Genomic DNA, 14,606 nt, shown 5'->3' on the forward strand with positions numbered 1-14,606 from the left:
GGAATTCTCTCATAAGTTGGGCAAATTTTTCTTTACTCTATCAAATCTATGTCATTTCCTTAAAGAAATCGCTGCTCTCTGCCAGACAGCTATATCTACATTTGTTTCGATTTTTCGAAAGCGTCTGAAAAGTTCTTTTTAGGAATAGCCTTCAATACAATTTTCGTGTCGGTTCCTTGAGAAGTCACATGGTGGTAAGTCAGGCGAATGCAAACGTTGCGGAACGATTGAGTCGACTTTCTGTAGACAAGGAACTGGAATTAAGAATTGTATTTCCACAAATTCAGTTGGTGAAACGGTTCACCAAACCACGATAATCGAAGGCAACTAGTTCCCATTATTTCTTGGCTACAGTAGCAAAGCATAAATTGAACGACTTTTACGTAAATTTTCAAAATTCCACACACAACTAAAGTAAAACAGAGCAACTGACCCTGTCAATGTGCACTTCCGCATTCGAAATGTGGAACGAAACACGCCAGAAAGTCCCCGCGGCGGCGGAGGATCCTCATCGGGGCCGCAGGCGAAACAATGGAGCTGATTGTTCGGATCCACCACGCAGCTCCAATTCGGGCGCGGGTAAGAATGAATAAATAAAATCCCGACGCAATCCCGACGCGCGGACACAATGGGGGGATGGTTCGGGCGAGGGTTTTAATTTTCAGCTCACGCAATCGCGAGCGGATCCAACGGAACGGGTGCGCTGCGCGATGACCCAATAGCGCTGCCGAGCAGCAATATCCTCACGCAAATGCCCGTCGCGATCCGTCCGCGAAACCTGTGCCTGTGCCCTATTGTGTTGCTGGGTCTCCCCTTTTTTGCCGTGGTCGCGCCACTAGCGGACTTGATCGATGACAGCTCCGTCGACGTGGACCGACGATCTGTCGATACAGTTGCAGGTTGTGGCAAGTTGTGCGTTGCATGACTCCAAGCGACGAACCCGACGACGACGGTAGCTTGTGGCGGCCACGAAATTGCAGGGCACCCGAGGGGCGCAGTTGACTCCCCTCGTGCGCCTCAAAACAAGATGATTGCTCGTCAAGACAGGAACGTCAGGGGGCAGCAGCAAAAAAGGCGAAGCACCCACGGCACGGTCTCGCCGGACCGAACCGGACCGGAGTCTCGACGAGCTCGGGGTCAACGAAAGTGTCGAGTCAACACACAGTGCAGTAAGAAGAGCTAAAAAAGGAAACGGATTCGGCGCAAAAAAAAAACGGAGCTCTTCCAAAAACCACACACAAGACGCGCAGGCCTACTGGCTGCTGCCACTGGATCGGCTCGAGAGGTCTCTCCCGTCTGTCACGAGCATCGGCCACTCGATCGCCCCGGCGATCGAATGCGCCCGAAAACATCACGAGCTTCAACTTCAACGAGTCACTTTCGAGCCGGCGCCTAGGTAGCACACCACGCATCGCCGCAGATCAAACCGTATCGAATGTCTTAGCACCTCCTTCGCCGCCCAAAAGCTGAGGTCCCGCCAAAAAACAGAACACCCGCGGACGCTTCAGGTGGCTCGCTGGAGCCGAGTGAGAGTTTCTTCGTTTCTTCAACGTCTCTCGAGGGGGGGGGGAGCAAAAAGTGGAGCAAAACTCTAAGCAAATATTGATCCACGAAATTGATACCAATCGTCTATTATTAAGATGTCATAACAGCCCGAACTCTCGGGCCTTCTCGAGCTCGTTAAAGGCGAAAGCTGGCCCAGCGTAATGGTGGCCCGGTGGCCCTTCTTTTTACTTTCTTCCCCTGGCACTGGCACTGGGAATCCAGTATGAATTTTTTGGCCGATCGAGCGGCACAATTTGCACTTCTCTCCAGCACTTCTTCCGGCTAACGCCCGGCCTGGCGCTTCTCTAATTAAGGGGCTTGAGGATGAACCAGTTAACTCCCTCGGAGCCCCCGGGATGGATGTCAAATTGTACGCGATTGTGATCGGGTCGTGCACATCGTTCGCCCCGATCGGATGCTTCATTATCGGCTCGGCTGTCTGTGATCGGCACCGATCCACCGACCGGCCTACCAACCTACGGACCGAGCGGAGGCCTCTGCTTATGGGCAACATGAACATGTCATTAACACACTGGAAACACACGCCTCAGACGCCGACTGATTGACGCTACCACTGTAATGTGGAGCAGACGAGCGCAAGGAAAAAAGAGCGCGATCGCTGTTTTCCAAGAAAAGATGAAATATTGTGGCAAAAACCGAATGATGGCCAGGTTAAGGCGCCTGACAGCGCCCTAGTCGATTCTGGAAGGCCAGACTGCTAGTGGAACTTTTCAAAGCATGCTCCACTCAGCGATGGCCGTTGGAACCCGTGATTCGAGCAGATTCGAGCAGATTGCTTCGATACAAGACTGTTGCAAATCGATCGATACGAAACGTCACTATCGACCATTCTATCAACAAAACCATCATCAACACTACGAAATGAGACTTAACCAACCGTTCCCTGCGAAAACCCGGGGAGAAAAAACTGGGAAACATTTGTGGAGTACTGTACAATGTAGGAGTAAATGGAGCAACTAGCGCTCAAGTGGGAACGGCGTGACGGAGAGCTCGAGAGCACTCAGCACCTCAGGATCCCGGGTTTTGGTAGCACTGAAACAATGCGCTCGCCCCTCATCGATCGGCGCAGGGGCGTTAGCGATTCGGAGCCCCCCGCAGTGGGGGAGATTCTTTATGCCCAGCATTCACGAGATTCACGGCCACCGCCGAGCCCGGTCGTCGTGATCTTCGCTTGGGCTGACGGTTGGGCGCAATCGGCCCAACAAATATATTTGAATAACATTGGCCCCCATCGTTGATCTTCCCACCATCGGAGCACCATCGTGGGTCGACAATGAGAAAACATACTTTTCACCGCTACCGTGTGCTGCTGTTGCCGATCGATGTCATCGCCGGGACACGATCGAATTGCTCCTCGGGTCCCGCTGCCGCGATCTGCAGCAGCACTTGTAGCGCGATGATCGAGGATATGTTCGGTGAGCAAATTATCATAAACAGAAGTCATGTTCTCTGCCCGGCCGTTGCTTGAATGAAAACATATCCTCGCCCGCCTCGTCCGTTTCGGGATGCAATTCTCGTCCAGAACCTCTGTCTCGCTCGCCAGCGTAGATCTCACGTATGGGGCTTTCGTCCGTCGGCGACGACGAACGGCGCTGGCGATGGGCCGTGGCGGCGGCAGTGCCACATAACCTTGTCCTACAATAGGCCCGTGAGGCCCGAGTGACGATCGACGTGCGGCGCCAACGTCTCTTATGGGGGCGTTCAGTTTTCGTGCCCGCCCGGCAAACGGAAGATTATGATAATGTAGCGTACCGGATTGGCACTTAGGGGGCCCCGGCGACAATCGTTCAACGACCGTAGGATCCCCAGGCTAGGAAGCTAGGCCTCGAGTGACTCGAGCAGGCGGTTCGTATCGTGAGCAAATAAAACGTAATATAGTACCAATAATAATTTCCAATGAATTGCTAAGCGATCGCCACCGCAGCAGCAGCATCTGGATCGTGGTTGGCCTAACGCGGCGGTGCAGGATCGGTTGATCGACAATATGGAAAGCTTGGGTGGGGGTTCAAGGGGACCCGAGGGCTGATTGGCTACCCTATTCAGTGGCCGCGGGAGGGCTTTTCGCCTGACCTCAACCTCGAAGTCTGGACAATGTGTGTGTTACAGTGGCCCAGGACATCGGCCGCATTAGCATAGTACAAGTGTCACTTGGTGGCCGATTCAATAAATAATTTGAATATTTATCACCTTCTCATCCCCGGGAACGCTTGGCCGGCAGGTCACCGCGATGGCATGGGAACCACGACGGCTCGGACCGTTTGGCCAACACTGGACGAAAGTTGGCAGTCTTCATTGGCTGATGGCGCCAGTCAACTAAAGTCGAGTACTACGGGAACTACCAAGGAAGTTTAATTAGATAGAGACTCTAGCAATATCTGAGCTACCAGCCATTAAGCACTGGAAGAATTTGGCTCCTCTTCAATCTTTTACGACCCCACACAAATCCGAACCGAATGCTTTCCGCGATGTCCGCCACTGGACGCCGACGACACCGACGACGAATAAGGAAGTTGGCGACCCGAGCATTTGTGCATTCCCTCCGTGCGGTGAAGGTTACTTCTGACGTTCTGATCGGCACCGCCGGACACTGCCGGTGAATCGTAAATCATTTACCATTCCTTCGAACACACGCGAGCGCAGCACTAATCAGTATTCCGCGCGCCGTGTACGCACTCAAATTAGCATCACTGACCTAATGGCCAAGCCCGTACATTCTGGTCCATCCATCAGCTAGCAAACCGCCGCCCGGCTTCACCACGTCCTCCAGCGCTTCGAAGACGCGCCGCCTTCAGGCGGCTGGCCGAGTGGACTGCTTCGGATCGCTCCGGGAGGCCACTCTTGTTTGTCCACCCCTCGACAGATATTAATCCAAGCTCAACGGAAAAGGGTTGGTCCCGGCCCGGTCGGACGGTCCTTTTATAGTGACAAACCCTTGATACTTTCAAATGTTGTTTACTGTACCCACTTGTCTATGGATCGGGATACACGCTCTGCCCCACGGTGACAAGAGAAACGCCTTTCGGGTCTTCTACTGTTAAAAAGCGTTGCACTGAAATGCTTGACCTGGATCCTGCTTCGCTAGTACTAAGCTTTAAAACAAAGCTGTTAAAATTTCATGATACTCACAAGTTTGTGGAGTTGCTAAGAAGGACACAACTTTTTTATTTTCAAAACAATGGATTCAAAACAATTTCGTGTATTAATTTTACACTGCTTCTTGGTGGGGGAAAAATACCGCTCAAGGGAGATAATGGCTGGGAAAAGTGTCTCCGTTCCGTTCCGTTCCGTCAGAATCAACAATAAACCGTTAATTGGCTGATTTCAAACGTGGGCGAAGGGACGCTCCAAATGAGGCGGTAACATTTAAGAAATTCACAGAATCGTTTTGAATAATCAAAAATTGATGTTCCGTGTGTTAGCTGACATTGTAAAGATATCAAAAGAACGTATTGGACGTGTACAGTGTTTTGGTAAATGGTCCTCACTGACATAAACAATAAAAAAATATCTGGATCACAACACCAACTCGAGATTGTAGTTATGTGTTTCCCCTCAAGGCTTGCGGCATAGTACCTTCTGAAGAGTGGGTTAAAGGTTATCGACTTGAACTCTGCATAGCGTCTTTACTTCCCTGCCTTGATGAATCTGATTTAGTTCCCTGCCTTGAACTAAGATGACTGTCTTGGGAGCAAGTTTTCAATACCGTTCACTTCAATTGCAGTATTCTCGGCTACAGATAAACGGCACCTGATTGAAAATTGTACATTAAATTTAGGTGCCACGTTTGCTCACTGTTAGTCGAAACCAAGAACGTGTTGAATGAACAGTATTTAAACGTAAAAAATTGGAAATTTTGCATCGATTTGTGGTAATGGGTGAAGTATGGCTCCATTCCGAATCTATGTTCCACTCCAGAATTTAAAAGAATGTCATCTGAGTGTAGAGTAACTAGTAAACTTCACCAAAAGCGGTGTAGCGGTGGTGTAATTTTCATCGAATATCTTGCGAAGGAAAAAACCATCAACAGTGAATATTACACAGCATTATTGGAGCGGTTGACGACATAAATTGCAACGATCGCATATGGCAAAGAGAACAATTTTTTCATCAAGACAGCGCACCGTATCACAAATCAATCAAAACAATGGCAAAACTTCATGAATTGAGCTTCAAATAGCACCACTCATGCACCACCTCAAATTACTATTCGCACTATTGCACATTGACTCACTCTATTAGTAAACCTAAAAAAATGCTCACCAAAAATTTTTTACAAAAAAAAATTAAGAAACATCTCCCGAATGAAGTGGTAATTGCTAAAATTGACACCTATTTTGAGGCGAAAGATAACTCCTTCTACAAAAGTGCGATAAAAATCTTAGAGCAGTGATTGTTTGGCTCTTGAAGCAGATTAGTGATGATGAATAAAGCCAGTTTTGAACAAAAAAAGCGTTTTGCTCCCTTTAGGCCCTTGGGCTCAAGACTTTTCAGTCCATGTGTTACAAAAAGGACTCCGCGAAAGCGATCTTGAGTAGAGAGGAAAACTCGGCGACTTTTAATAGTTCTACATTTTCGTCAACAAAATTTCGAGATAACTTTCTGGTCGTGAAAACTTTCCGCAATAGAAGAACCGAAGACGGCGAATGCGATGAGTTCTAATCCGTCCGATAGTGGCGCTCATATGCACTCATGGACCGACCACCGCACACTATCAAGCGTAAACAATGGGCGGAGCTAGCGCACGGCACGGCCAGCCGGTCATTGTGCAACTTTTCCCCTACCATCCGGGAAAAGCTAGAAAACCCCGGCGACGCGTTACGCCGCGGTTTCCCTGGTTTTCTTCTTTCCCTGGTTCCCCGTCCAACTGTCACTCGCCGATAGGCGCGCCCAAAGCGATGCGTTCGATCGGATTAACCCTCCGTTCGGTCTTCCGTCGCTCTCTCTGGCTCTCTGTTGGTGGCCTTTTCTACCGGGTGTTCCGGGGAAAAACTGGAAAACCCCGACTTGACGACAGGCCTGGCCAGCTCGACCCTCGCGGACCCGACGATGACAATTTCTACACCTAGTTACGACGAGGCGAGCACGCATTAAAGAGTTGCCACAGATCCATTCCACTCCAGTCGGTGGCCAATCGGCCAGCCCAGGGCTGCTGGCCGCTCCACTCTCCCCACAGGGTCCGCCTTTTTACGCTTGTCGATATTTATGATCATGATGTCGTCCGCTCCTATCGCCGCGATAAATCTTTTTGCCCATTCGCGCACCTCCTTCGTGAGCGCAGTGAGCGTGTTACCAAAAGTGTAAACAGTCACAGACACATAAACACGGAGTGGATCTGGTGCAACACGATCCACTCGCGAGGAGGCCCCCGGAATCCGTCTCACGACATTTTGATCTCGTTCGGGCGCGCGCGCATTGTGCGAGATGATCGCGCAGGAATTTGACTTTTGAAAGTGAAGTCGGTCGGGCGACAAGCGACCGCTTCCAGCCTCACGCCGCGGCTTTTACAGCGGCAGGTGATCAAGCGATCAAGATAATGGCTCCTAGCCGCGGGTTGCCGCGCTCGCGCTGATCTACTGGAATGCTACGATTCCGGGCCCGTTCCGGTTCCCGCGCGGTACACGAAGATGGGCCCCTGCTCTCTCTCTCTGTCTCTGGGTTTCAGCCTCGGAACAGTGCCTCGCAGGGACATCGATCGTCCCGATTGCCCGACTCCACACCTGGCTCGACTGGCGACTAATCCCAAAAACCGGGTGTTCCTCACAACAACAAAAAGGGCCCCATTCTAATTATCACTGTTACGCCCACCAAGCACACACCGGGGTTTCGGGTGCCATTTGATCTGGAATTCCGTTAATCAGCACAGCGTTAACAGCGGAGCTCCAGTTCCGCACGCTGGAACCGGAGGACGGCGAGGTTCACACGGCACGGCACGTTGCACGTTGTTGATTAAACACATTATCAACCATTTAACCGGTGCGACAGCCATTACCCAGAAAATGGGAAAATTTGTCGCCTGGCCAGGCGGCCGACCCGACAAAGCTCCAGATCGATACGGAACACCTCTTCGGTCACGGACGGCGTAGGGCGTATCTGAGGAATATCGCACGCTAACACCAAAAATAAACATACCCATAAACCTGGACTGGTCGCCCCGAGACAATTCCACTTCCCAGAACGGAGTGCCCAGAGCCGGGCGGCCCACCCGGTCGAGGCCGATCCGGATACGCCTCGAGAGGCGACTCACCCGGGCCGGAGTTTTCGCAAAGTAATTAACATAAGCGTAAAAATTCGTCGACTTTTTTCTGTGTGAGCCCGCCAAAGAAACCTAGTGATGCTCAGCTCGGCACACACCGAGCATCGCCGGAGGTCCCGGCCGACGGTCACTTTCGGTCGCGTAGTTTTATGTGTTGTTCCATTTTTTCGTCCATGTTGCTGGCCGTGTCTGATTCCGAAACCGATTCGACCCGGGCGGCCCGTCACTCCTGTCATAACTTGCTGCTTACCTTGGCGCGCTCGGATTCGGACGCGCGATCTGCGTGAGCTAATTAGAGCGGAATGTGAGCGATTTTTGGGAATCACACTGCAATCCACCGGTCAGTTGAGCAACGCGGATGTTGTTGACGAACCCGCGCCCGTGTGTATGTGTTTAGTGCACTGTATATTGCGAGTCGAGAACCTCGACGACGCGAGATTCGATTAATCGAAGAACCGACGAACTATTCACTCGATTCGATCCACTCTCGGCGTTCGTCGCTTGCGCTCACATTCAAATCACTTGTCTAACACGTGCGTTCTTCGCTTCGGGGGCCGCTCGCCATCGTCGTCTGGGGGAGGGTGGCGTCATTAAGCACCCACACTAACGCACCCACAGCGACACGTTGTTTTTGTTGCGCCCTCCCTTCCCAAAGGGTGACTTCTTCGATCATCCGTTGAAACTACTCACAACACAACAATGCTAGCTCACCGAGCAGCGCACCAACACATGTTCACGCGGGAATCTTAACAATTTAACAGCGAAACGGTCACTTTAAAGCTCAGCTCACTTAATTCTCACAGCCGACGGGGACCGGCCGGGATGCAGTCAGGCCCGGCCCGGAACCGAGCAAACCGGAACCATGCTGGAGGAGCCAGACCGGACGAACCGGACAGAAGCGTGTGAATCCGAAGGGCCGTCAGTCAGGTGGGGGTTAGGGGAAGGTGTCGCACACAGGCACCGGAACCCAAACCGCGCAAACCGCGCACCGCAAGCGCGCAGACGAGATGTGTAACGGAGAAGAGTCAAATCACGACTGCGGGGGAATCATATAGGTAAAATCAAGGTACGGGTCCGGTGTTATTATTTCTGCCTCTGCCTGCGATGCTCTTCTCCGTGCGCGCTTCCGTCGCTCATCGCGCGCGCGTCACTCGGCCGCCGCGCGCGTGTGTCGCCCTCGCCGCGGGCCGCCGGTTGTGGCCCTGAGTGGCCCCGAGTGGCACCCAACCGTCCGTCCGTCCGTCGTTAGGTGAACGCGATGGTCCTTCTATGTTGCGGCCGCACTCGCCCGTTTCGCTCGCCCGGCCGCCTAAGCGGATCATCTGCTGGGTTCCGCGCGCGACTGAGTGCCCACACAGCATCCCCGATCGCGATGCGAGGACGCGCGCGCTGAGTGGTCTGCCGACGACACGATTCCTTCGGGTTTCGGTTGGCGCATCTTCTTTCGGGGTGCGCATCGCGCCCAGTCCGTTCCGGGCCGTGGCCGCAGTCAGATGGCGAAAAAGGCGAAACTTTCGCACAACTCGACCATGGTTTGTGTTCGTCCGTTCGTTCGAGATTTGAAGGGTGCGGTTTTTAAATTCCCGCAAAGGATTCGCGAACTGGCGAAATGAACGAAGTTGCACTAGGAACTAGATCTGGTTTCGAACCATCAGTCGGCGAAGGGGCACAACTTCTTTCGACCCTTTCCTGCAAATGGACCAATTTTGAAAATTTTATAACATCTCAAGGTGATCTTCATTAAACGATGTTTATTGGAATTAAATATTTAAAAGAATCCTTTGAAAATAATTCTTTTTTTCAAGTAGCATGTATTTTTTGTCCATATATTTTTTTAGTACAAAACACAGTCAACGGTTAACTTTGAACTAATAGCGCAACTAATCACAACAAGCTGCTAACTGGTACACTAAGACATACTGGGCTGTTCAATAAGTTTTGCATTTCAATAACAAAAGGATCTGCTATTGATTTTTATAACGAGGTGAGCTAAAGTTAAAGCTACGAGCTATAATGGTCAACTCTTCGTATGAACGTATTTGAAGTCTCATTTCAATCGTTCACTTAATTTTTTTTACAAGTCATTTAGTATCGACATGCCAAAGTATTTTTTACAATGGAAAAAATCAAGTATCATGCGATGATTTAATTTTTTTTAAAGTTTAGCTAAATAAAATTATGAATGTTTAGTGTAAGGATTCTTCCATTTAATTAAGGGTGTTGAAAGGAGTGTTTCTGAGTGTAAATGTGATCGCCTACAAGCATGGGTGATGAAGTACGTCTAAGACGTCCATAAACAGAATTAATAAGCAAAACAAACAAAAACACAACTCCTGAAATCGTAGAAAAATACAGGATATCCTATTGGAAATTCGTCGAGTAACTAAAAGAGATTTACTAGAAGCACTGCGTATCTCATTCGGCAACGTAAGCAGAAAGCTCCGATTAAAAATCCATGTTCAATTTCTTGGAGCATCTAGCGTTTTCATCACATTTTCACCTTAGTGACTTCCATCTCTTTCCAGACCTAAACAAATTGGTGCGTGAAATGCGTTTTCATCAAATGATGAGGTCATAACAACTGTGGAATTTGGCGTATTTTGAAGCCCTTCAAGTTTCTCTCGTCAGAAAATGGAATTTATGAATTGGAGTCTCATTGAAACAAGTGTACTGATGTTCAGGGAGACCATATTGAATAAAAAAATGTATTTCAAATCATAAAAATGAGTGTTTCTTATCGATGAGACAAACTTATTGAACAGCCTGGTACATGAGTGAAACAGTAACTTGAAGTAAACGGTTACAATGGCGTCACGAAAGAAAAAAACATCACGACACTTAATAAGGGGCATATTAAAGCCAAGACTTAATTTAATAAACGACTTAAAATGGATATACGTACAACAAGGAGTAACGGGTCATTATAAAATTAAAAAGTAACGGGTCACTATATAAACAGGTCATTATATCCGGTTCGAGACGACCGCGCAATTTTAGTTTCTGGCGAACCAATCAATCCAACTTTTCCCCGTTTTTAAATCTGATTGTTTATTCATTTATTTACTACTTCATTTATTTTGATTTCATTTCAAAATCGAAGCCATAAATCGTTTTCAAGAACTCGGTAAAGTCAAAAGTTAACAAAAACATTTTTTAAATGAAGTTCAAACCGAATTAAAATTATTCTTCGATTTAATTTTTTTTTAAATTTGTTTCAATTTTAATTTTTGTTTGATTTCGTCAACCACCATTTCGAATATGGACTCAAATACAAAATAGTATCGTCTCAATTCTTTGGATCGAACAGTATGTTTAGTAAAAGTTTCTCGGTTCCTTCGGGAGTCAGTCAACAGCCGAGCACCACTCGACTACACAGCCTTCATTAAATAAAGCCCTCAGACATCTGGCTGACCGATGTTTAATGGTAGAAATGAACTCACCCATCGTTCGGCCAAACGGCTGTCAGTGTGTGTCAGGATCGGTAAATTTGACACACGAAAAAGTTCCGGCCAGCAGCAGCAGTGTTCAGCAAAGTGTCTTCGACGATAACTTTTTCGGCCAGCACAAAACCCAAAAGGTACTCCGGAGTACCCTTCCTGCTCGATTCGGGCGGACACGAACGACACGTTGCTGCAGTGTGTCAATGAACGCAGCAAGTGCATTCGCGATGCGCTTTCTCGCCGGGCCCGCAGACCCGGACCTGCGCTGCGCCCGTCCGTCGGGATGCTGCACATCTTCACGCGCTTTGGAGTGAGCCATTCGAATGTATTTATTTCCATAAAGATCTGCCACGGCCCGGCTCGCGCGCACCATCTTCCGTATCGCACGGCGCGACGTCAGCGGCAACTTTTCCTTCGTGCGCCGTGCCGTGGCTCGCCTATCTTGTCGCGGACGGATGAAGCAGCGGCCCTCTTGCGATGCCCATCGCGCGGATTGGATTGTGTGTCCAGCTCTAATCCACGCTGGTTGCGAAAATGGCAGGATACCGGCCCGGCGTGTGTGCTGCGCGCCAATGTCGGACGCGGGCCAACTTGTCGCCACCGTTGCGCAGGCAGCACGGTGGATGCACTATGCGCTATGCCAACATGCGCTGCCGCTCGGGGGCCTCGATTGCGGGGCCCTGCCGCAGGAGCGGCCACGAGCCTCACGATCGCTTCCCTTTCACGTGCGGGTTTGGGGCGCCAACGCCACGACGCCGGGCCGCGGGCCGGGTTCGTCCATCGCGCGCGCGTTGCCCGTTCATTTTTGTGGGTCAAATTGACTTTCGACTTGGCTGCGCGATTAGTTATTGAATGGTGATTATGTTTGCCTTGGTGCCCGGTGTCCAGCGTGAAGCCAGCTGCCAGCGGCGACAACGACGTCGCCCGGCAGGTCCAGCAGCTCCTGTCGAATAAAGCCACTACCACTTTTCCTGGATTCTGTTTTTTTTTCTCCCATCCTCCCCGGGGCCTCGCCGGGAGAGATATGGTTCCACAGTGGCATGCCACGACAACCCGTCCATCCGTCCGTCCGTCCGTCCGTCCGTCCGTTCGCGTCCCCACTGATTGCGATCGTACGGAGCGGAGCGATGCGCAAGAAGAAAGTGCGTCGAGCGGCGAACGGCCACACGATGTGTTCGGCTGTCTATCGACACTTGCCACCTTGCGCAAAACCTGGCAGGGACCGTAATGATTTAACGCAATCACGAAATCGTGATACAGCACACCACCACGACGGCGTCCTTCAATTATTTAGGTAAATATTTGAAATGCCCGCTGGACCCGCCGTGGTCTGCCTCTGACACAATTCGCCGCAACCAGGCAGTTCCTCTAACAAGAAATTTAAAAACTTCGCAAAAAGCATATGCATAAGCATAAAATCCTGTGACAGTTTTACTACAAACCATGGCCACAGTTTCTACGACATGCGAAAACTGTCACCCGGGCCCTCAAAACCCAGCGCGATGCTTGCCCTGATTCGCACACTGATTTGGTGGCCGCGCGCATAATTTCTCATTTCCGGTCCGGTGGTGGTATCTCCCAAAAAACCTTCTTTTTATTATGATGCTGTAGCACGCACACTAATTGCTCGCGGCGGCATCGCGGTTTCCTGTGACAAATGGTGCGGCCTCCATTAGAGGCCGCGGGCTCATTAAACAGGGTCTTCATAGGTCGGCGGTTCCATTCTCTGTTTCTGCTACGACCAAACTAAGAGGGTTCGTCTCCATCGCGTAATTGAAGTTACTTACAGGTTAAAAACGGCCAAAATGCCCTCCAAAGAGTAACATTTTTCTGGCGTAAGAATCGATCGCAGTGCAACTTATCTATTGTGAAATACATTGTTTTTTTTTATTATTATAGCAAACATAGTTATTTGAAACATGCAATTAGTTACATTATTCGATTGTTGAACAATAATGTTGTCAGAAATTGGCTTTCGCTTTTCCATTTCTCTATTGGCCAGGGTGCTGATTTCATTGCTTCAAACATCTTTGCATTTTGGATACGGTAAGGCTCTTAATTGTTTATTATGACGATCGCCTATGGACCTTCTGTATGTGTTACTGTAGCCGAAAAATGATGAAAACTTGCTCATAACTAAAAAACTTTATATTTATTCTTCTAAATTGTTCCGGTAATCCTTTCAATGCTTTTTTTCATTTCGAACTCTATCTCTTCTAAAGATTCAACACGGTGTCCTCGGAGACGGAACGATCTAGATCAAGTTTGTGGAGAAACGATCACAAAATTTGAATTAAAAACATAATGTTTCTGGCACTAATCGACATTTCACTTATCTGAGGCTCTATAGTACACCAAATCAATCAATCAACTTTTATGAGGCTGAAATGGTCATTCAAAATGGATTCCATTGATCTTTCTAATATTCCAACAAGCGCAGGAAGGTTTCGGACTGGTAATCGACAATTTTGGAGCACCTTTTTTTTATTTTATTGCCATGTAGCTCTTCCGTTGATGTTTAGGGACGTCTTGGCCGTGCCTCGTCTTCCTGAATTTTCGTTAGAACATTTTGTACCACTTTTCAACTCCGCAGACAAAATTTAATGGAACTGCGTTTTAGAATAATTTTAGCCCTTTTGAGAAAAGAAGAATTCCTTTTTAAATGTTTACAAGAAACACTAACTTAGACTTAGGTGGTCTTAGACTGCAAATAACAACATACAACTAAAAACGTTTTTCTTTACCAGATTCACAAACATGTCAAAAATTATGTGTTTTATTTTAATGAAGACTGTTTTTAACAAACTATGATTCAGTCAATGTTAATTTATTTACAGCATGGATAATAAACAGCAACATTAATTACATTACAATTTACGTTTAGTTATGACAAATCAATAATTTTTACAGTGTAGTCCGTTTAGTGTTGGATTTTTGGATTACTTCATATTGCGCTAAAGTTTAAACCAACATTTTAACTTATTCGTTTGAACTGAGAATAAATGCTCTTAAATTGCACAACTCCTGAGATGTTATGCTTTACGTAGAGTAAGTAATGCATAATAACTCAAGAATTAATTAGTACAGTGGTCTAAAATGTCCTGCTTTACCCTTTATCCGATTCAATGAAAATGTTATTGGCTTAAACTTACTAACATATATCAAACTTAAAATAGTAACAATACAATTAAAACTCCGATAATGCTTCAATACATTCGGCACAATCCATTCGATTCGACCAACGGTGAAATGGAAGTCTACCACACACTTTTGTAACGTACACTTGCTACTACCCACAATAATATTCTGTTCACTTTCTTCGCACCATTTCGAAGGTAGCAATATGG

General features: G+C 48.4%; 1 protein-coding gene across 1 annotated transcript in view; it reads right to left on the reverse strand.

Moving 5' to 3' along the window:
• The window catches only part of LOC131215179 (protein embryonic gonad), a 58,542-nt gene extending 50,378 nt beyond the window's left edge, over window positions 1-8,164 (reverse strand). The window contains exon 1 of the mRNA XM_058209565.1: window positions 8,070-8,164. The gene's annotated coding sequence lies outside the window, so the exon portion shown is untranslated. The remainder of the gene's footprint in view (window positions 1-8,069) is intronic.
• Between the last annotated feature and the right edge of the window lie 6,442 nt (window positions 8,165-14,606).

The sequence above is a fragment of the Anopheles bellator genome, chromosome 1 (assembly GCF_943735745.2).
Source record: "Anopheles bellator chromosome 1, idAnoBellAS_SP24_06.2, whole genome shotgun sequence".
NCBI classification, from domain to species: Eukaryota; Metazoa; Arthropoda; class Insecta; order Diptera; family Culicidae; genus Anopheles; species Anopheles bellator.